The following is a 22946-nucleotide window of genomic DNA, read 5'->3' as shown; positions in this document are numbered from 1 at the left end:
AGCTAGATTTTTCCCGAGTTCTCGTTTCGTAACCATAGCTTCTTTAACTTGGTTTCGCGTAATAGCCTACGGAATCGAGTGCTGGAATCGAGGATGTCTCGACGAGCAGGATTTTCCTCCATCGATTTCCACAAGTTTAGAACGTTTTGAATTTTTTTTCTTCCATCTAAATCTCGGAGCAGAATCGTCAGAGATTAGTTTTCGAACCAAGGAATTATTTTTATGGAAGTCGAAAGGAGTCTTTTTTCTTTTTTTTCCGACGATACCTTATTATTCGGATAAAAGTTTTGGAAAACAGTGGGTTCAGATGGAAATTGCTCTCGTGGTTGAGAATCTCGTGGATGAAGAGGCGAGGACTTTCTAGTCGGCGGAGCGCGTATCGTTGTATCCTGTTATCTTTAAACGACATCTTTCCACGTAAGAACCGCCTGTTATCGAACCTCGGTTCGGCTTCAAGTGGCACGAGTTGATTGGCCATCGGGGCGCCAATTTCTGCCGTTGCGGATGCTATCCCAGCCGGAGTTAAAACAGACGCCGCGCAATTTGGCGTAACACGCGCCGATCGATCCTCCCGATCTCCCCTTTGGAATGGCGATCGATACACGCGCCATCCTTTTAATATCGTTAATCTCACCGTTTGATTAACGAGTTCTTTCGAGATAAGAAGGGACACGCGTGCGTAGATATATATATATATATTTTTCAGTCGACAGAAACGAACGAGGGAAAAGGCGGAAGTTATATTGATTTCGATTCGAGTGGGCCGATTATTCGCAAGTAGATATTTCAATTTTCAAGCGACATTCGTTCCAGGGAAATGTACTAACGAGATTGCCTCTCTGCCGCGTCGTTCCATTTAATCGATCGCTGTCTACCGTGAAATGGAAATAACGCGAAGGAACGGAAGAGCGGCGATCGTTCTTTCGCCACGCACGCTCGTGTTCCACTTTGGCTTAATTAGTACACCGTTTGTCTTCGCATTTTCTTATCCAATCTCGCCTCACTTTCTCACCTTTCACTCCTCCAAAATATTACGAATATTCTCCTTTCGTTCGGATACGTTGTATTATATATATATATATATTCACCCCTCTATTATTCATATTTATATATCTGTTAACTTTATTAGTATAAGATTGGATTTAAAAATTAATTATTAAAATACGATATATTTATACTAATATTAACGATTATAAATTAAAAGATATGAATAATAAGTTTTAATTATAACAGATTATTAATTTTACTTATTAATAAAAATTGTATTATAGTTTTGAAATTGATGAAACTATATATTAAAAATAAAAATTTAAATTGATAAATAATTCTGAAACAACGAATGAACATTGGGGACAAAAGAAATATCGCAAAATCGTCCTACTTCTCCACCACTGTCGCACACCCTGGCGAAGCGTTAAACCGGGAACACGAATCGGAGGAAATTTTCGAATAGTATTCGCGTTTCAAAGCTCGTGTTTTTCGATCGGAATCGACGGAAGAACGCGGCAATTTTTTCGCAAATCCCTTGGCTCCGAATGGGGAGTGCGATGGACAGGTTGGAGGACGATTGTGGGCCGCGTGCGGGATACGACCTCCTCTCGTCGGCGCCAGGCTTGAGTCGGAGAGCGGGACTCGAAAACCCAAGGAAATGGAATATTCCATTTGGGTATTGGGTAACGGAGGGGCGAGGAATACTCGAAGGAGGAGGAGAGGATGCGAGCCTGTTGGGAATCGCGTTCCTATCTCTCCGCGGTTGCGACAGATTTCCGTGAGGCGCGGCCGAAAGTCTGGCCTCCAATTAGCCGGGATTAGCTGGGAAATCGACAGTCGAAATTCAGCGGTGGGAACGAGCTCGTTAACCGTGGTAACGGTTAACTCGAACGCTAATCAATTTCCCTTCCTAATTAGCTTTCTTCGCGGTGACAATTTTTCCAGATTTCGCCCGGAACCGGGATAATGGTTCTTCCTTTTCTCTTTTTTTTTTTAAAGGAAGACATACTCGTAACCAGGTGGCTTGGAATTCATCTTAAATTGTAGATGCGTGGCTAATCTCGATAATTGAGATAACGGATATCGGAATATGTTTCACGTGAAGAGGGTTATTCGAAAAGTTAGTAAAAAGAAACGATTTTTTTTTAAAAGTAGGGAGAACGATTTGGAATTCACATTGAATTGTGGATCTCTTGAGATAACGAATAAGTCAATAAAAAGAAGCGATGATTTTTTTTTAAAGGAAAAGTAGCGAGAGTGATTTGAAATTTACATTAAATTGTAAGTCTAATGACTTCGACAGTTGAGATAATAGATAAAAGAATACGTTTCATGTGAAGAGCTTAATTTTTTCTTAAAAAAAAAAAGAAAAAAGAAAGAAATCATCGTTTCTTTTTATTAAAATCATCAGTCAAAGAACTATAATTTAATGTGAATTCTAAATCACTATTCTAAATCGCTACTTTTTCTTTAAAAAAAATAATCCTCTTCGCATGAAACGAATTCATATTAAATTGTAGATCTCTGACTAATGATCTTGAGATAACAAATAAGTTAATAAAAAGAAACGATGATTTTTTTTTAGGAAAAAGTTAGCGAGAGTGATTTGGAATTAATCTTACATTTTCAATCGCGTAGAAGATTATCGGAATTAAAGGAAGAAGTAATAAAAACGGAGTGCTAATTTTTTTTTTTTCTTTTAAGAAAAGATACCAAGAGCGGTTTCGGAATTTCATCTGAAATTTTACTTATCCAATGTAAAATTAAATCTAACCAAAATAGGTTTCGTGTATGGAAGACTATTCGGACGTGGGAAGGATAATAAAAAGAGCGGAAATCGGGAATAGAAAGTTCAGATAGAGGAGAAATAGAATATTCTAGCTGGTTGGATATCGGATAAATGAGACGAAACTATTACGGAAAAACGATAATTGACTTTGCGAGAACGTCTCTGGCAGAGATTATGGCCGAGCTCGTGAAGTCGATGGGAGCATTTCCCAGCTGAAAATAAAGAATATAAGAAAACGTCTCTTTTACCCAGCTCGTATGCACGGATTTTTCGAATCTAACGATCGCATCTCGTTTGAAATTCGCGAATATATATATATATATATCTTTATATATAAAACCTCGTGTCACGTTCGTTCAATTAACTTTTCAATTCGAACATGACGAGCGACGAGGAATCGAAATTATTTACGAAAGATTCTTATTTCTTCTTCTCTTTCTCTGAACGAATCTCAATAACCTCAATTTTACTATAATAAGTAAAATCACAAAGTTAAGTTTCTCCTCCATTCTCCAACGACCCATCAACGATCTCGAACCACGACCGCATAGAACAGATCCGAGCAGATCTGTGTGCAAGTGTTCGAACGAGATTATAGTAAAAAAAAAAAAAAAAATGTAACCAATGCTTCGAACGTTCTTTAATTCTATTTCGAAAAACCGTTAAACCATAGGAATCGGGATTAAAAACTCGTAAAAAACCATTTTCCAACCACGAGATTCGTTGATCGGAGCGAACGATTTCTCGTCTCTTCTCGCCGAGGTTTATCAATCGAATCGAGCACGGTGGAAAAATTTCAAAATTCATTCTGGAATTCGAGAAATCGAAAGGGGAGGCCACCATCATCGTGTCCGCAACGCGAGTGAACAAAGCGAAGAGTCCTGTACGGCGAATGAGTTGAATTCCAAGAGAGAGAGAAAGAGAGAGAGAGAGGAAGAGAATCGGTATTCGGAGCGCAGATGTTGAGGACAACGAGGTGGTGGCTCGCATTGGCCATGGCTCTCTACGAGTTTCCACTTGCTAAACTTGCATTTCTTTAGCGGGAAGAGAGGGGGCGGAAGAGGAAGTCGGAACAGAGGATGAAAGAGGAACTCCTCCCCCCCCCTAGTTTTATTCAAATTTTCTCCACGCGAAATATCCACTTCCTCCAAGCTTCTCCCATCCCTGCTCTTACTTGCTTCGCGTGCCTCTCTTTCTCTCGTTTCTCTGGCGGCCGATACCGAAAGAAAGTGCGGCGTCAACGCAGCTGAGAAGACAGTCGGCAGCGTTGCTTTGTCCCTTTGTACCAGCGTGTATATACGCTTGTTCTCTCCTCATTTCAAACTTTTCTCGTTTCTATAACCTTCCTCCTCCTCCTCCTCCTTCTTCTTCTCTTCTCTTCTTTTTCTCTCTCGCTCGTGGAGAAGAGAGAAGCAGGTTTCGGTGTATTTTCATCAAATCTCGCTTGTTGCCTTTGCCTCGAGCTCCACGGATTATCGATTAAACAGGGCTTGGATTGTTCATCGAGTCGTGAATGTCCCCGCACGACGATGATCGATCTCTGATGATTTCGATTCGGTAAACCTTCGTGTATTTTATTTTGATCCCTTTTTATGTCGTTTTTTTTGTCGCGACGAAAGATTATATATATAAATAGACTCGCTGGAGTGCAGACGAGAAGACAGTGCAAGAGATGCGAAATACAAGAGCGCTCTTCTACGTTCGCCATTTTCTTCCGATTCGGGAGTTTTTTTCCTTTTTTAAAAAAGCGATATTTTCACTCTCCGTTTTGACCGTTTGCTTTAAGCCTCTTTAAATCAGGTTAATTTCACGTTTTGCGACACTCGACGGAATTAAATCGTATTTTTAGATCGGAAGGGGAGGAAGTGGTTATACAGTTTGGAGAATCGACGATCCACGCGATACCACAATCGGTCGGAAACTGTCCTATTGCGCGCTTCGACTCGATGTTATCTAAACCGATATCTTATATTTTCCAACGATCGATCACGCGCCGTTGTTCGTAAATACCCGATCAGTTTTTCTTTCCCTCCCCTGTGAATGTATATTATCGCGAAGGTTGGAAATATTTTTTCGAAATATATTATCGAATATAAATTATGACGAATAAATGGAATTTTTGAATTGTTTACTAAAAAATACAGGATGATCACTGTAGACAATCGAACGGATAGAGATGGAAAATGGAAAAAAAATTCCGTGAAATTCGTCGTTCAAAGTTATTAATCGTTTATTGGAAAATTGGAATTTTCGACGGATGTTTCTCGTCTCGTTCGAATCATTTTCGACCAGATAAATGACTTGCCGTATTTTCGTTCCGTAATAAATTGGAAGATATTTGTTTTCAAATCAGTTGCGAACACATTTCCGAACATTTCTCAAACCGGAATGCCGGCAATCTCTTAAGTAAACAGTCCCAATATAACGTAACGTTGGCGAGGATCTTGGGGATTTTATGGATTACGGTCGCTTTTGTTTCCCTTTCTTGAGTCGAATCCTCCAGGTTTTTTCCACGGCGCAATACCGAGGATTGAACATGACGGACGACTCACGTGCCGCGATTAGGAAAGGGATCTCTTTCTCCAACCTGTGCCACGGCTCTAAACGCTTCTTTTATCTCCAACAGCATTTCCATTCGAGAATAAATATATGGTATAATTTATCGATCCGGAGAAAATCATGGCTATACATGTTTTTAACAAAAATTTATTGTTCCGAAAGATCGTCGTCTAAAGAAGAATTTAAAGTAATGAAACAGAGGGCAAGAAAGGCAATTTATTGTAAAAATTACTGTCTTAAGGAAACTTAAATAGAAACCGACTAATAATAATAAATATATTAATTTTTAACGGTATAATTTCGGTCCAGAAAATCATGGCCACGTTTTTCTCATCATTTTAACAAAAATTTATTGTTCTGAAAGATTGTCGCATCCCAAAAAAGAATTTAAAGTAAAGTAGTGAAACAGTTTGTTGTAGATTGTAAAAGTTACTGTTAAGGAAATTTAAACGGAATAGAAGAATAGAAATAATAATAAATACTCAAATCATGGCCACGTTTCTCTCTTAAAGCAGAGATCAAGAGAGAGCAATTTTGTAAAAATTACTGTCGAGGAAACTTAAATAGAAAGTTAATAATAACAAATATACTAATCTAATTTTTAACGGTGTAATTTCGATCCAGAAAATCATGGCCACGTTTCTCTCATCATTTTAACAAAAACTTATTGTTAAGAAAGATCGTCACCTAAAGAAGAATTTAAAGTAACGAAGCAGAGAGCAAGAGAGGGCAATTTAAATACTCAAATCATGACCACGTTTCTCTCATCATTTTAACAAAAACTTATTGTTCTGAAAGATTGTCACCTAAAGAAGAATTTAAAGTAACGAAGCAGAGAGCAAAAGAGAGCAATTTATTGTAAAACTTACTGTCGAGGAAACTTAAATAGAAAGCTAATAATAATAAATATACTAATCTAATTTTTAACGATGTAATTTCGACCCAGAAAATCATGGCCACGTTTCTCTCATCATTTTAACAAAAAATAAATATAACAAAAATAATAACATTTTAACAAAAACTTATTGTTCTGAAAGATCGTCACGTAAAGAAGAATTTAAAGTAACGAAGCAGAGAGCAAGAAAGGCAATTTATTGTAAAAATTACTGTCTTAAGGAAACTTAAATAGAAACCGACTAATAACAATAAATATACTAATCTAATTTTTATCGGTGTAATTTCGATCCAAAAAGATCACGTTTCTAATCACGTTTCAATCGAACAACTGATCAGCCCGAAGAAAGATCGTCTCATCTTCAGCTCGAGGAAAAATTTAAAGTAACGAAACAGTGGGGCGAGAGAAGACCGTTCGTTCCAGAAGTTAGTGGCTCGCGTGCAAGTTTACTGTCCCTGTCGAGAGAACTTATATAGGATAGAATAGAAATCCAGTCACGTAAGAAACATCAGGCCGGGCATTATTAAATTATACGACGCTCCCGCGTCGGGAAATAGCGTATATCGCCTTTGTACAATCGAGACGAAATAAAACGCGGTCCCGCATTAATTTTTACCCAGCCAAGTAGTATAGTTTCGCCATGCGAAAACCACTCGACGCTCCGATTCGATATCCCCCCTTTTCCAATAAATTCCTCCATTTGTTTATTATCTCGGTGAACAACATTCGGGAAATCACGTTACGCCTCGGCGATAAATTGCAAACCACGCGTTATATCGATACAGAAACTATGTACAGAATTGATGATATTTTGCATTTCCGGTATCGAGAAGTTTGATCTGGAAGAAAAATTATTTAATCGAAAAGATAAAAGTATTGCATTTACCATAGGGATTTCATTTTCCTTAATTGTTATATACGTATTTTACGGTGTGAGAATAATTTGTTAAATTAATTTTAATTTTTCTTCTATTTCGTACGTGAAAGGGAGGAGGAAAGGAGAGTTGCCGTTTGAAATTATAACGATCGCGCTACGATGTTGTAAATTTGCCGTATTATCTAGAGATGATAGGGAAAAAATTGCGTCTTCTGATTTAATTTAAGGAGAGTTGGACACAAGATATTTGAATTGCGAATGCGTCCCATGCACGAAGATTGTTTATACGTGTACTAAAACCGGCTATTCCCCGACTCCATTTCTGTTAAAAAGTTGGAATCACGTATATTCCCCCGCGTATTCAACAACGTAACAACGTTTCAACCCAGAAAACGAATTATAGCCTGCACGGTAAAAGCGTGTATAGCGAAATTTTTTTACACGTGGGCCATCGTGTGTGCACAAATAATCCGCAACGGAATAAAATTTGGAACGTGTACTCTAACCTTTCCTCCCCTCTCTTCGTTGTCTCCACGAAATTGCTCCACGCCTTGTCACGAATCTGTGTCGTAATAATCGAATTTGATCGATCGATATCCCCTAAATTTCAATTCCGCACCTTTCCAATGAGACGAAAATTTCGAAATCGATCGTTCCATGCACGATGACATTAAAAAACTCATCGATCGTTTTACAATTTCGATATTTTACGACGAATCATTCTTCGAATCGCTTTTTTCATTTTATTTTATTCGAAAAATTACTTTCTTTTTTCCTTACTCGAACATTAAAAAATTATCCTTGAGCGATTCATCGTGGAGAAAGCTGACAGTCTGTCAGATCCAGAATTTTATTAAGTAATAATCGTATTATTCCTTCTCCCTCTCTTTCTCTCTCTCAGCTTTCTACCGACCCCCTGTACAAACTACTTTGGAATCGTTTAAGTATTCTATAATTATCGCCATTTCAAGTTCGATGAACCGAATCGAAAGCGATTAATCCGGCGAGATTGAGCAGTTACGGGTTTCCCTGGTAGGGAAGAAATCGATGTAAACGTTTTAAGCAATTATCTCCCGAGGCATAGTTACAGAGTCAAAGTTGTCTCGTGTATTCCTGCGTCGTCGTAATTTGTGGCGTAAAGTTTACTGTTCGTGTAATTGCGGTGTCATAATGCTCCGAGCTAGGCGCACCAACGATGCATTCTCGCCGATAAGGCAATTCGAGTGCCGCTCAAGGGAGCGCCGCTTTCGAGGCTAATTGCGTCTCGAGAATTGATATTTTTCTCTTTTTTTTTTTTTCACAGAAAATTATTATCAATTCAGGGGGAGGGATTATCGAACTTTTAATGCGATCTTAATAATTTTTCAAGTTTCTTTTAATCCTTTCCAATCTTTTCCAAAAGTTGAAACATTTACGGAAGAGAATCTTGTGAAAGTTTCGCTTATTAGATCGGATATATTTAAGTTCCAACTTTCGTGTTGCTTTTATTATTATATGACTAATTTTTAAAAAAGCGAACGATAATTGTCGGTAGTCGAGATCGGATTGGAACGAAGCACGATAGATTATATTCTTACCGCTTATCGGTCGACGAAGTCGCGAGCCATGGCTCGAACAACGAGCATCGTTCCTCGCTTTGTTCCTCCTCCACCTCCTCCTCCTCTCGCGAATCCCGCGTTAAACTTTTTTTACTCGTCCATTGTCTTGTTGTTTCGCCAACAGTTACCAACTTTTTCCCCCCATCTGATTTCGACGGTGTAAAAAACGATCGCTGCTAAAAAGTGGAAAGGGTAAAAGAAAATAATCGAAACGAGCAAGAAACGAGGCGAGTGTAGTAGTTACACAACAACGCGTGAATTTACGGAAGATGGATCTCGGTCGAGATATCGTTTATTACACTGTTTTGTTTTGTTGTACAATGTTCGATCTTTGATTTCGAGGTAAAATTCAATGTATAAAATCGATGGAGTGCGGATTAATCGAGATTAAGAGGTGACACGATTTTATTGAGAGGGTGATTGAGTGGATCGTGAAGAATTAAAAAACACTAATCCTATATTTTGACGTTAAGAAGTGAGATTCGAAGATTGAAATGTTAATCGAGTTAAATTTTAAAATGGGTCAAATGACGAGCGAGCTAGATTGGGAAAGTTTCTGACGGGATGGTAAAAAATTTTTAATCATTATTCCTTTTCAAGTAAAAATACCCGATAGAATCGATGATCTTTCCAGCTTTCGAGAAATTTTTAGAATCGATTCAGTTGAATCAAGTTCCAAAAGTTAATTGCTTAGAATTTTTTATTTCGTTCAAAAAATGACTAAAAATTTAAAACGGGAATATTACGTTGTACTAAAATAGTGGGGAACCGTGTTCACGAGTTGTAAAGCAATTCTAAAATAATTATGGCCGGATGAATTTCATTCGAGCGAATAACGTCCATGCAGGTTTGGCCGCTCGAGAGACCAGACAATTAGTCTCTAATTACCCAGATAAATCCATTTACGTGATACCAAGTGAAACGCGCGTTTATTTAAGAAACGTTGCAATGAAGTTGAATCGTCGTAAATTGAGTATATTCAAATTCAATCCTTTTTTTTTTATACCGATTAAAGGGTACAGAATTTCAGAAAATGAGAACACTATCGTTCCATACTATTGTTCCACCGAGGCAGTGATCCAGTTGAAAGTGTATATTTTCTGACGCGATGATTGGTCGATGGATCGGAAAAGGCAAATGGATCGTGAAAGCAATGAAATTGCGATGGAAATGAAATTCTTCCGACCTACGGACATTGTTCTTGATCGACCCTAAAAAAAAAAATATATATTTAAATATACAAGATTAAACGAAAATAAAATCCGATAATCTCGAATGGATCGTAGAAACTCGCATTCGTTTATTTATTCCCCGAAACTTCCTCGAGAGAAGAGAAGAAAGGAAGAAGTGAAAGAGAAAAAGAGCAAAGATAAAAAGGAACGTCGACACGAACACGATCTCGAAACGCGTTGTCCCACGTAACAGTTATACGTAGTCACAGTTGTTGTACAGTTTACGCCGGTTGCAGGTGTGCAGGGGCTTTGTACGTACGGTAGATATACTTTAGGAGCACTTTAGACCGGCCGCCGTACTTGCCCACGAATGACGAGAACTGGCGGCGAATACGATCCGGATCAAAAGGATCCGGTTACAGAAATTTCTGGACGAGATCCAGATGAAGGGACGTGTAATCGATCGATGATGTGAATCGAGCCGCGACGTATAAAAATCGCGAGAGGAATAGTTTGGTTAGTTCGCGTCGTTGTTTTGGCGCGACGATCGTAATTGGACGCACAGATGTACGAATGGAACGCGAAGCCGCGCGTTTCAAGTTCGGCCGTCGACTGACGAGCGTACCTGGCCACGACGCCTGCGCCTCTTCACGGCCAACGCACACCTTTCTCGCTCTCGCTCTCGCTCTCGCTCTCGCTCTCGCTCTCGCTCTTTCAAGACGCGTTACGACCCTGCCGCGCGCATCACGCCTTGCCGATGCATTCAGATTACTGTCTGCCATATCGCCGCACAAGGATTCCGCTGTATGGAGATGCAAATCCTCCTGCGAGAGGAGAAATAGTTTAATGCCGGGGAAACTACCACCTCACCAACACGACGCGACCTCCCCCGAGTCACGCTAGGCAAAATGGCAATTCTACCGAGTAAGATGTCGGTATTATAGTATTAATTGTTATCGGGAGAGTTATATTCTCGAATTTATTATTTCTAAATACGAATCGTTATTTGTACTCGGTTAGAATAGTTGATTTAATCGATTGGGACGAGATGTAAGGATAATTTTACATTAATGTGATGTAATCGTAATGGAATGTAGAGAAGATTTAAAAAACGTTATTTTTTCGTCGAATAACAGCCGAGCAAACATTATTTTTTTACAAGGACGAGCGTACGAAGTAAAAGAAAATTCCCGAATTGTTTTCGACGAAAGATTCACGAAAGAAAGATTTTAAGAAAAGATGTTCGGTCGATATTAAATTTAATTTCTTTTCCCTTTTTCTTTTTTCAATTTGCTCCAAAACGCAACTTTCTCGTTTTTACGAAATTGCTAGGCTTGTCGACACCCCTGTCAACAAGATCGCGTGATAAATGTTTTAAACGTTTCATCAAGTCGGTTTTCGCGATCGGGGAAAAGTTTTATCGCGTGCCAAACGAAACGAAATTAGAATAAGGGGTTGTAGTCGCCGGGCTGACAAGAAGGGCGACGTTTGACCACCGTTGTTTGAGATTAAAATTAAGTCGCGGCTCGTTTCGAGCTAACGAGGCCGTGGTCCTTAATTGGGGCGAAGCTATCCGAAACACGGACGGATGGAAATTTCTTAACGCGGCCAGACATTTTTCATCCTTCTTCCATTGGTTAGACGACTCCTTTGCGCCCGAGATGGGTGATTAAGGAAGCATTAAATTAGTCGCCTCGAGTGATCTCGCAATTTTTAATTATACACGAAATACTGAAATACCTTTAGCATGTCAAACCCCATCTTTTGAATTTTATCTTCCAATTTCATTATTGTCGCGAGAGGGGAGCTTTAAACGTTCGACAAAAAACACGGAATTGCGAGACGTCGTTAACGATAATATTTTTCGTCTTATCTTTTTCACCTATTTTTCAAATCGATATCGCTCGATTATTATTATTCCCACTGATATGTAACGTTTCGTAATTATGTGAAATAATTATACGAGATAATTTGAAATATTATCTGGACAGAAACAATGCTGCTCCACCCTCCCTCTCTTCGTCTCCCTCATTCTTTCGTAATATCGTAATTATTGGAATTTGGAATTATTTAATTCGACTTGTTTTAAAGTATACACACAAAAAAGAAAAAAAAAAGAAAGAATGAAAATCGCCTCTCATCCGTTCTCCGTTCTATCTGTGTAAAGAGCGTCATCCCTGCCGCAAATTTATAAATTCATATCGCGTCCCTATTGTACAATTTATGATCTCGCGCAAGAGCGACATCGATAAATCAAGTCCAGAGAGGAAGGAACTGAAAAAAAAAAAAAAAGAACGAGGCGTAGGTTTATCTCGAGGGAGGAGAACGCAAATGGAGACGAAAAAGGAGATCGCGAGGAGCAGATACTCCTTTTTCTCAGAGCTCCTCTCAGCTGCTCCTCTCCCTTTGAATACCGCGCGTAACAGATTGGCAATGGAAATGACAGGTCAGCATTTTCCGACAGGTGTGGGGATACGAAGGGAAAGAGAAAGGGAAAGAGAGAAAGAGAGAGAAGTCATCGGATTAAACGATTCGCTCCTCGGCCGAGCGTAATAAGAGTCAGCATCTTTTTCTGGGTAATATTTCACGTCGTTACACACCATTTCCTCACAATTAAGATTCGGAAATTTGGGTAGGACGCGGTTTATCGAGAGAGCCGTTCTCCATTTTCCAAAAACGTCTTACGTCCTCTTCGCCCTTTCCCTCCTTTCTCGCCCTCGCTTCTTATTCCCTTTCTGCGGATAATGCACCCCCCTCCAATGAGCGAACCAATCGGCTGACCCGAATTTTACCATCCTCTTCGATTCTCTTTTTTCTTCTTTTTTTTTCCATCTCCAAATTCAATCGATTCGAGCGATCATTACACAACGCGAGACGAGCATTCGTTTTTGCACGAGTATCGATTCGATGGGACGAATGAGAGTTGGAAGGACAAACGAAATATAGATTAGGGGGGATGTGATAATTCGATACGATTTGTGTTTTGCGACATTGACGAACTCTGTAGAGGGAATATTTAAAAAGGATGAAAATAGTTTATGTAAATATATATGTATATGTATATATGATCGATCGATATCGATTTGGGTATATTCTGGGTATATTTGAGACTGATCTTGTTTGATTAGTCCATTCTTATTTGATCGTGACAAATTTATTTTTCTCGTCAAGTCACGATTGACCTATTCTATTTGTACGATCGTAACAGGTCTATTCTATTTGCATATGATCGACGTATATTACTTATCTCTTCGATCGACCTATTATCCTCGCCTCAATCATGCCTGCTCTATTCCGTTTGTATCTCGTCGTGACCTGCCTAATCTTATTTGATTAACTATATATATATATATATTGTATTTAAATTTAAGAATGGAATATTCATATTCTTTATTCAAGAGAAAAGAAACTAGATGAGTGTCTTCCTTAAAAATTGTGTTTCGTGTATCATCATGCCTTATCTAATTTTATTTGACTAAAACTATATACACACGTATACATTGTATTTAAATAACAAATATTAAGAGTGGAAGCATATTTTTTTTATTCAAAATAACGAAAGACGAACAAAAGTTCGTGTATCATCGCCTATCTAATCTTATTTGTCTGACTAAAACTATATACATATACATTGTGTTCAAATAACAAATATTAAGAGTGGAAGCATATTTTTTTATTCAAAATTACGAAAGACGAACAAAAGTGTCTTCCTTAAAAATTGTGTATCATCATGGATTATCTAATCTTATTTGACTAAAACTATATACACACATACATATATTGTATTCAAATAACAAATATTAAGAGTGGAAGCATATTTTTTTATTCAAAATTACGAAAGACGAACAAAAGTGTCTTCCTTAAAAATTGTGTATCATCATGGATTATCTAATCTTATTTGACTAAAACTATATACACGCATATACACTGTATTCAAATAACAAATATTAAGAGTGGAGGTATATTTTTCGTTCAAAGTAAGAAAAGAAAAAGTGTCGAGGAAAAGTGGGTTCGTTAAAATTAAAACGCTAATTTTTGGAATACCGGGGGAGGAAAATTTGACTGATTTACTTTGCAGCGCGGTTTATAAACGGCAAAGTTATGAAAATTTGTTCGTTACTCGCAAGTGGAGGGAAAATTTGGAATCTCTTCAAAGCGGCGGTCGTAACTTCCTCCCGACAAGTGTACCAACGGATGAAAGTTTCCCAACTCGTCGCATATATTTCCAGGATGCGCCCACATTATCGAAAGTACATTTTCGTTGATCGCCCTCCGAACAACATTTTTTGAACATTTTTTTCCTTCGATCCCTGCTCTAACTCCTGTTCGAACATCTTCCAAATCGTGCTTCGTTCTTCTTCTTCTTCTTCTTCTTCGACCACAACGCAACGTTTCAAACGCAATCCTCCTGTTCGCGCGAGTACGACGACTATTCAACTCGATTTCACATCGCAGCATTTTTCTAATTTCGAGGCGACCTCTTTTCGCAATAACATCCAAAGAAAGGAAATTTTATTCTTCGACTTGTTGGAAATGGATTCGATTCGAGGGCTGGCACGAAACTGTTTCTATCGATCGATCGGTCACGGCTGAATTGCTCGAGCGTTGATATATGGATGTGTATCGGAGATAACTCACGAAACGCGACAATGCGCGTTTCACGATGCAACCAACGTCTTTTGTCCCGTCGACCGCCAATTTCCTTTGATTTTCAATTTTTTCTTTCTCAAACTCTAATAGGACGCTCTTTTTCCCCCGACTCATAAATTCGAGGGAAAACGAATTAGAGAAAATTATTTCGTAGTTGCAAAAGAATTTACGAAACGAGGATTTCCTTTCTTTTGTTTCTTCTTTTTTTAAGAATAATCATATTCGAACGTGTTTGCGCGTTTGGACCGCACCCTGTGCCAACGCATCGATCGCTCCGAGGATCGTCTACGTTATTTTATGCCGTTGTTTGCCGGCCGAGTGTTCCTTGCAATTTCATCAAATTCTCTGGATTCTGTTATTAAGTTTAACGACAAAGGGATGGGAAATATCGTTATTCGTCGATTTAACGCGATTAATGTCGTTCCATTTCGTTTCCCTTTATTAGGCGAAAAGTAAGCGAGGAAGAAAGGAAGAATGCTCGAAATTATTCTCAGAATTTTTCCTCGGGACAGTTTAGAATTTAGAAAGCTAGGGGATGGACAATCGAGCGACTCGCTTAATACACGTCTTTCGACGCCCGGATAACCATCCCTCCGACCGTCCAATTCCTTTGTTACTCGCCGGATGAAGAATGCGGGTGAATAATGAACTCGTTCCACGGATGAAATGCTCCGCCAAGGGTCCCGTATTGGAAACCCCTTGGAGGGAGAAGAAGGGGCCGTTGAAGAATCGAGCGAAAGGAAATTCAGATCGGGGGTAAACGGTCCGTATTTGTCCCTTAAACCGATCTCTCGATCGTTCTAAGTGTTCCAAACACTTACACTTATCCATTTCATTTTTAATTCGTTATAACAGGTTACCCGAGATTCGAAACGATTTCGAACGATCATATCGTCTGATGCACGAACGGAGGTTAATAAACGCGCGTCTTGGAATAACCGAGGGCGAGGCATTTACTGTGGATCTAGTTTTTTAATCTGGTGAAAAATTCGTCTCCGGGGAGGAACGATGCATCTTCGCGACACCCCGAGGGAATCGATGCAATATAAAGATTAAACGCGCGTGGACGGACGCGAATCGATCATCAACTATGTAAATTTGCGTTTCAAGGAGGAGAAAGGACACGCGTCGGATTATCGTTCGTTTATATTGCGTTGGGGGAGAAAGAAAACTGGGGAAGGGTCAAAGATGAAGTTTTCTTGGAACACGAGGATCGTGTGTAATTTTCTTTATTTAGCAGTATATATTTCGATTCGATCTAAACAAACGAGACGAAGGATCAAGTTTCGAATAAGAGTGAAATAGAGTGGCGAATATGGATCGAAGCATTATCTTTCTTCGAAATCGATTATATACGGTTTCTAATCGAACCTTTGACGCTCGCTTCAGTTATAATTGTCGCCATTTTATCATTGGCTTCGACGGATCCTCTTGTTTACGACTATTGTTCCGCTGGGATTCGTATTCTCTTCCAGCTTCCAATGGCTCTCCTTTATCTTTGGCTCTGTTTGTTTATTCGTCGACGTTAATCCCACTTTTCGATTTCTCAAACACTTGTCATATTGCGGACACTCGTTTAATATTGTTCGTTTCTTTTTTGTAGGATCGTCTTTCTGTTTTCGTTCCTGTACTGCACGAAGCTCAATAGATCGCAAGTTGTCCAGTTGTTCCGTTTTTTCTCCCCCTCTCCACCGAATTTCCACCGCTGTTTTCCACCGAAATTTCATCGCGATTTACGCGCAGCGAAAGAATCGCGAATGCCAGCAAAGCAATTTTAGAAATGCTTCTCTCCGCGCTTCTCTTCTTGCCTGACTTACATCCACCACGCGTACTACAAACGTGTCACGTAACGAAACGTGTATTCTGCGAAGCCAGAGATTCAGCGTTTCTTACCTACGTAAGTTTTTAGGGGAAAAATTCTAGTCGCTCCTCTCGTTCTGTCTCTTGCGCCATGTGCTTTTGACGCATCTCTTTCTCATTGCTTTGAATAAGTTGGTTTAAGTAGACGAATATGAGGAGCGAAAAATGATCACCGACAAATATTTGAATTGTCGAAAAGAATTTTCATTTCAATGTTAACATTATTCCTTATCCAACAAAGTTTCGTCGATGATCATTTTGAATTGTTAAAAAAAGAAAAAGGGAGAAAGGAAAATAATATATAACATATTGTAATAAGTAGAATTTTCATTTCGATATCGATATTATTTCTTATCAAACAAAGTTTCATCGATGATGAATGGTTAAAAAAAAAAAAAAAATAAAAAGAAAAGAAAGAGAGAAGAAAAAGAAGAAACAATATATAACATATTGTAATAAATAGAATTTTCATTTCGATATCGATATTATTTCTTACCAAACAAAGTTTCATCGATGATGAATGGTTAAAAAAAAAAAAAAAAAAAAAAAAAAAAAGAAGAAACAATATATAACATATTGTAATAAATAGAATTTTCATTTCGATATCGATATTATTTCTTACCAAACAAAGTTTCATCGATGATGAATGGTTAAAAAAAAAAAAAAGAAAAGAAAAAGAGAAGAGAAAAAGAAGAAACAATATATAACATATTATATTAAATAGAATTTTCATTTCGATATCGATATTATTTCTTATCCAACAAAGTTTCATCGATGATGAATGGTTAAAAAAAAAAAAAAAAGAAAAGAAGGAAAGAAATAAACAAATAGTTACGATAATCAGAATAATTATATTTGATACGCTCTCTTCGCGTTTACCTTTTAACGGTAGTCACTTTGACGTGGGTGAATCGAGCGAAGTCGCAACATGCGTGAGACAGGAGGCACGTATACATATTTAACGCGAGGCTGGAACACGGTTGGACAATTATCATTGTTATTGTTACCCTATTTGCATAAGTTTTGCGTAGATTAACGGACGCGGCAAGGCATCCCCGTTTCTATTAACGTAAAATGTGATTCCAACCCCTCGAGGTCTCCTTTGACTGTAGCTTCGAACCTCGTTCTCCCACGCTCAAGCAGCTGTTTACGCTCAACTTACCTGCAAAGCAAACCCTCCAACCCTTTGTCGTGGAAATTAATTTTTTTGTTTTTGGTAGCCGATCGATACAGCTTCCTTTCCCCCGCGGCACAATTGTTAATTGGACGATTGTTCGATACGAATCAACGCGGGAGGGGAGGGAGATAAATCTCGCCTATTCTACCCTTTATTTTACTATCCCATCGTATTTTTTTCAGAAGAAAAGAATCTTCTTCTAATATACGTAAAAACGAGCGTTTGAAAATTTCGAGTAAAAAAAATTCCAATCCGAGGTGAAGCTCGATCGTCGTTTCTTCCCAAAGTTGGTATGGATCTTCTTATGGAGAAACAAGTTTTCCAAAAAAAAAAAAAGAAAAGGTGAGACAGGAGATTTCGCTTCAATTACTGAATCGCAACACGGGAATTTATCAAACGGCAAACGGAGGAAAATATTCCCTGGCCACTGGTTTTTCGATTAAACGATATTAACCTCCCAGGGATCGGGTATTTGTAGCCAAGAAGATTACGCGAGCGACATGGTGGCGAAAATCGTAATTAAAAGTTTATTTGTCGGGAAGGGAAGGTAAATAGATTGCGGGGTGGAAAAGAGAGAAAAGAAAGGGAGAGTTTGCGGGGTGTGACGATAAATTTCGAAACGATAATCTGAAGTGGCGAGAAGGAGAGGGGAGAGGGAGAAGGGGGAAGCGAAATAAGTGTATCGTGAAATTACGAGCTGTCCGGTTGCGGGGTGACTGTATCCGTTACCAGATATTACAAAGCAACGAGAGCCACCAACACTCTTTCATCCCGCGACGGCAACAAAATGGAGCCGCGTTCTAATATTTCTCTCGCGTCGTTCCCGCCGTCGGTGATGTTCCTTTTTTTCGCCGCCAAATTTATAACCCACGCTTCACCCCTCCACGAATCAACTTGCGAAGGATTCGTCCGATTCCCTGGCATTTCCTAGGGTTTCCCAGGCGTCTGAAAGTGTCGGAATATTTCCAAGAATTCGACCGTTTTGCCCGAATTTTGGAATTTTTCCCGAGAATATTCGGATTTCTGAGAATTTTTTAAGAATATTGAAATTTCTAAGAATTTTGGAATTTATGTATTCTTAAGCCTGTTTAATTTTCAGGTATTTTTGGTTGCCGAGAGAAATTCACGTCACGGTGGTTTCGAATTGACGCACATTTTTGGTCGAAAAGAAGGAAGAGAGGGTGAAAAAGCGAGGGGAAAAAATCGGGACGATTGGATGGTCGGACAAGACAGGCGGAGTCGGAAAACGATGAGAATTGAAGACAAGAAACGGTTTGCGTTAATGATGCTTTTTACGGCGACAAACGAGCGTGGACGATAAATGTTGGAAAGTGGAAAGGTCGAGACGCTTGTGACGCTTGATCCAACAATTGAAAAAGGAAAAGTCGGGCTACGAATAATGATTTTGAATCGCTTGATCGAATATTTCAAATGTACCTTCCAAAAATTCATACATCATCCAATCAAATTCACATACATTAAAAACTATCGATATTTCGTAATTTCCCATAAATTTCTACTTCTTTCAACTTAAACTCATCATCTTCACTCTTATCCGAGGTAAAAAATTTGAATAATCGTATCACGGTAGCCCGACTGGTCCAAGAAACAAAACGCAATAATTGCACGATGAAAATTCATCACTTGGTCGTTACGAATCAATGTTATTCCTATTTTCTTCCCTATTGTTAAATTCATCGTCTTAAATCGTCACGAACGAGGCTGAAAACCAGGACAGGACAAATTGGATCGAATAACCACCTTGGCGGATGGATTTTTCGAGCCGCGCATCCTTGTAACGAGAGGTTATGGTCGAAAGTGGAATATGGCGGGTAACGTTGACCGATGGCGCGGGGGGAGATATATTCCCCGTACGATTCTCCCGAATTCTTCTCCTTTTCCTTCCACTCCTTACCCTGCTCTTCGCATCCGCAATACCTTTTTTCGCCGATTTTTTCCTGCGTCGAAGAGAAAACAGATTTCGTCCCGAGCCATGCGAATCGTCGCACGTGGCGGTAACGCAACAACGGTAACGACCCGTAAATTTACCATGCATCTCGAGCTCTCATGTCGCCTTAAAAGTCTCCATTTTATTCAGCCAACGTTTGCGCTTTATGCATCGTTAACGCCCCTCCTCTCTCTTACCGATATCCACCCGGATTCCAACTTTTAGTTTCGTAAATATTATCGTAATCCAGCAGACTGAAAGAAAAGTCTTCCGAATCGTAGAGAATTGTATTAGAAATTTTAGAGTCCCTATTTTTCTGTATCGACTCGTATAAATAAGTAAATAAATGTAAGGACATGGTAGAAGGCTCGACAAAAATCTCAGTTTCCGTTCGATTTCGGGTGGAAATCGTAAACGTTACCGCGGAGATTCCTACTTTCCAACCCGCCTCTTTCACGAGAGACAATATATCTGATAGCGTTGATACGGATCCCGTTGGACAGATCCGACACTAGCGGCGTATCCGTTCAACTCGATTCGACGCTCTTCCGAACACCCTTTCGATTCCTCTTCCTCGTCGCATCGCGTTTCCCTCGCTCATTCCTTCGATCCTATCGAGTTTTCCCTCCTCTCTCCCTTCTCTCCGCCCCTCTGCTTTCGCTCGCCTTGTCTTCCTCTTTATTTTTCTTATTTACTGCCGATTCTTCGTAATTCGCAACGATTGGCGAAAAGGACAATAGAGAGATTTTCGTTTTTACGACGATTCAAAAGAGTTTTTAATAGGGATTGAAAATCTTGAGAACGCGTCTGGATATTTCTGGAGAGGATAGTTGTCGCGCCAAGTCTTCCAAAAAGTTATAGTTTTTGGCATTGAATTTCTTCGAGTTCTCGAATACTCTTTCAAATATAACACCCTTCGTTGTTGAAATTTCGAAAATTCAGTAATAATATTTTCAGTGAAGCGGCTCCAATTATTCCCATACATATAATATATAATTTTAAACGCGCAAATTGCGCGACGTAAAATGAGAATCGAACGAGCGTCGCCTTTCTTGGCTGGAACGAGCATCGAAGCTGGATCGAAGCGGGGCCATGAAAATATGAAATAAAGATCCCGCATCGAAACTGGATGAAATAGGTCGACGGTGTATAAGGCTCTGTTTGGGAGCCAAGCATATTTTCTACGTCGACTTTTATTCGGTTCACGTATCGACTTACTTTACCTTCAACATCAACGAATCTTCCACGTCTCCCCCCATTTCCCGATCGATGCGTCGTACCTCTTTGTCCGAACCTCGTTGTTTTTTCCTCGGGAACTAGCCTAACCACTTTTACTACCACTTTTAAAGGGATTCCCACGCTCTCGACCCCTTCTCTCCTTCTCGATTTCTTCCTTTTTTTTCTTCGATTCTTTTCCTCCCCCAAGATCCACTCTTCCGTCGAAACTTTCTCTTCCTTCGACTCGTTTGCACGATTTTTTCTCGTGGAAAACATTTTTGCAACCTTTTTTAGGAAGCTATCAAGGGAATATTGATTTCTGGCAAATACAATTGTCAAACGAAATTAAAATAACGATTTTATAATTTATGTACTTGATGAAAACTTCTTTCGGAAACTCCTTAACAACAATTTGTTAACAACTCTGTACATCCTGCCAAGAATCTATTCATCCATTCTCGTATCCTCGGAAGAAATTGATTAAATACAAACCGGAGAGAATAAGGGAAGAAAAGACAGGCAAATAAAAAGTTGAAAATCATCCGTGTAGCGAGTAGAATACGCTCCAACACGGTGCAAGATTGCCTCGAACAACTTTTGCGCAAATGGAATTGAAATCTGTATGCAACGGATATCTCTTTCTATCGACACGACCGACTAATCCCAACAGTTGGACAGCTCGAAGGGGTCGTGTTTCTTGTCCCCCGCCCCGGGCGAATACTTTCACCCAAGTTTTTAATTACGAGGCCAATTCCTCGCGGAACGTCGCCACTCCATTTTCGCCCCCCGCGGGCTGAAAATTCAACGAATCCACCTTCTCCTCTGTCTTAATAACTTTTATAACTTCCATCCATTCTCTGTACTACTCGATTATTAATCTCGTTTGAATTCCCTTCCGCGATATTCGAGGCTCGATTACCGTTGCGCGCCAGCCGAACTTTCTCCGCCGTTCGTGAAATAAGAACTGTCGCCTGCAATCGTCGTCGACTCGAATTCCCTGTAAATAGACGATTAAAAGTTTTTATCGGAAGAAAAAAGAGAAAACGAAGGGGGAAAGAGATGCATTAAAGGGATTGGAGTGGAAAATTCTTCCGGACAAGACGAAGTAAGTAAGACTTGGCTCGAAATAACCATTTGGAAATAATTAATAAATTCACTTTTTCGTTTAAATTTCAATTCGACCCCGTATTTATTTTCGTTTTTTTTTCCACCCATAAATTTCCTCGAAACCATATTTTCACTTCTATCCCCGATTAGCGGCGTATCCCCTCGATAGAGAGGAAAAATATAAGCGTGGAAAAATTGTGGATGCCAGCGTCCATCCGACAATTTCACTGTCCCTCATCTCTGCGACGAGCCTCAACCGAGGTGAGAAACAGAGCGACAATTTCACCGTCGGGCTCCGTCCCGGTATAATATTAATATTAATTTGAAACGTCGAATACTATAAATTTCGCCGGGAAAAGGAACAAAAAAAAACATGGAATGCGCGATGCAAACGAACGAGGGAGGGCAAAAATGGGGAGGGAGTGGAAAAAAAAACTGGAGAACCGACGCGACACGAGCTCCGCCATAAAAAGGAGGCTCGCGTTTCACCGGCTAATTAATGCCCGATGATATTCAACCTTGATAAATTGCCACTCCCCCTCCTCTTTCTCTTTCCCTCGGCCACATTGTTATCCTCCTGTGGAAAAATGTAGGGCTGCGCGGGGAGACGAAACGGTGGTTCATTTTTTGTCGAAATATTTAACAAGCTGCAAGGTTGTTTTATATGGAAATAACTTTGGTAATTACGATAATAATCGAGGGGCATTTCCCGGGGAAAATGAGTTTGCCAGAGTTTATGGAATCCTGAATTATATTTAATCAACCGATATAGAGTGTAGGGTGGTTTTAGAGTTCTCTATTTTTACGTACATGCATATACACGTTATTCGTGTGCATTAAAAGTATATTTTCGAAGAACAGATAGGATGCGGAGTATGGAGAGGGAGGGGGAGAAAAATCAAAGAGAATCGGTAGACGGAGATAAACGAAAGGTTTTCGTATCAAATCGTGTTTTCGAAGCGTGACAAACACTGGAAAAACTGACGATCCATGCGGAATGACCGGGCCGAGATAACGAACCGGATAAGCTTTTGGCCGTTCAAATATCGCAAAGTTTAATTAACCTATTTGTCGGGCAACAAAAGCGTTATTATTACTGTCGAACG

The 22946-nt window shown here is 39.4% G+C and overlaps 2 protein-coding genes across 17 annotated transcripts in view; one reads left to right on the top strand and one right to left on the bottom strand.

The window, feature by feature from the left end:
* LOC108003606 (igLON family member 5) overlaps positions 1 to 22946 on the bottom strand; it is a 361825-nt gene that overhangs the window by 40547 nt on the left and 298332 nt on the right. Inside the window, exons 1-3 of one of the 13 annotated variants that reach the window (XM_062079523.1) lie at positions 10102 to 10505; positions 9597 to 9919; positions 8688 to 8884 (exon numbers count right to left, since the gene is read on the bottom strand). The exons of 4 other annotated variants lie outside the window; for them this stretch is intronic. The gene's annotated coding sequence lies outside the window, so the exon portion shown is untranslated. Of the gene's footprint in view, positions 1 to 8687; positions 9920 to 10101; positions 10506 to 22946 lie in introns of those variants that run through there. 8 more of the 13 variants (XM_062079518.1, XM_062079521.1, XM_062079522.1 and 5 more) reach the window with 8 other exon arrangements.
* LOC108003620 (zwei Ig domain protein zig-8) overlaps positions 1 to 22946 on the top strand; it is a 236933-nt gene that overhangs the window by 48156 nt on the left and 165831 nt on the right. The window lies entirely within an intron of this gene.

The sequence above is a fragment of the Apis cerana genome, linkage group LG9 (genome assembly GCF_029169275.1).
Source record: "Apis cerana isolate GH-2021 linkage group LG9, AcerK_1.0, whole genome shotgun sequence".
Lineage (NCBI taxonomy): Eukaryota > Metazoa > Arthropoda > Insecta > Hymenoptera > Apidae > Apis > Apis cerana.
The sequence above is the reverse complement of the archived record's forward strand: the minus strand, read 5'-3'. Positions and strand labels throughout refer to the sequence as shown.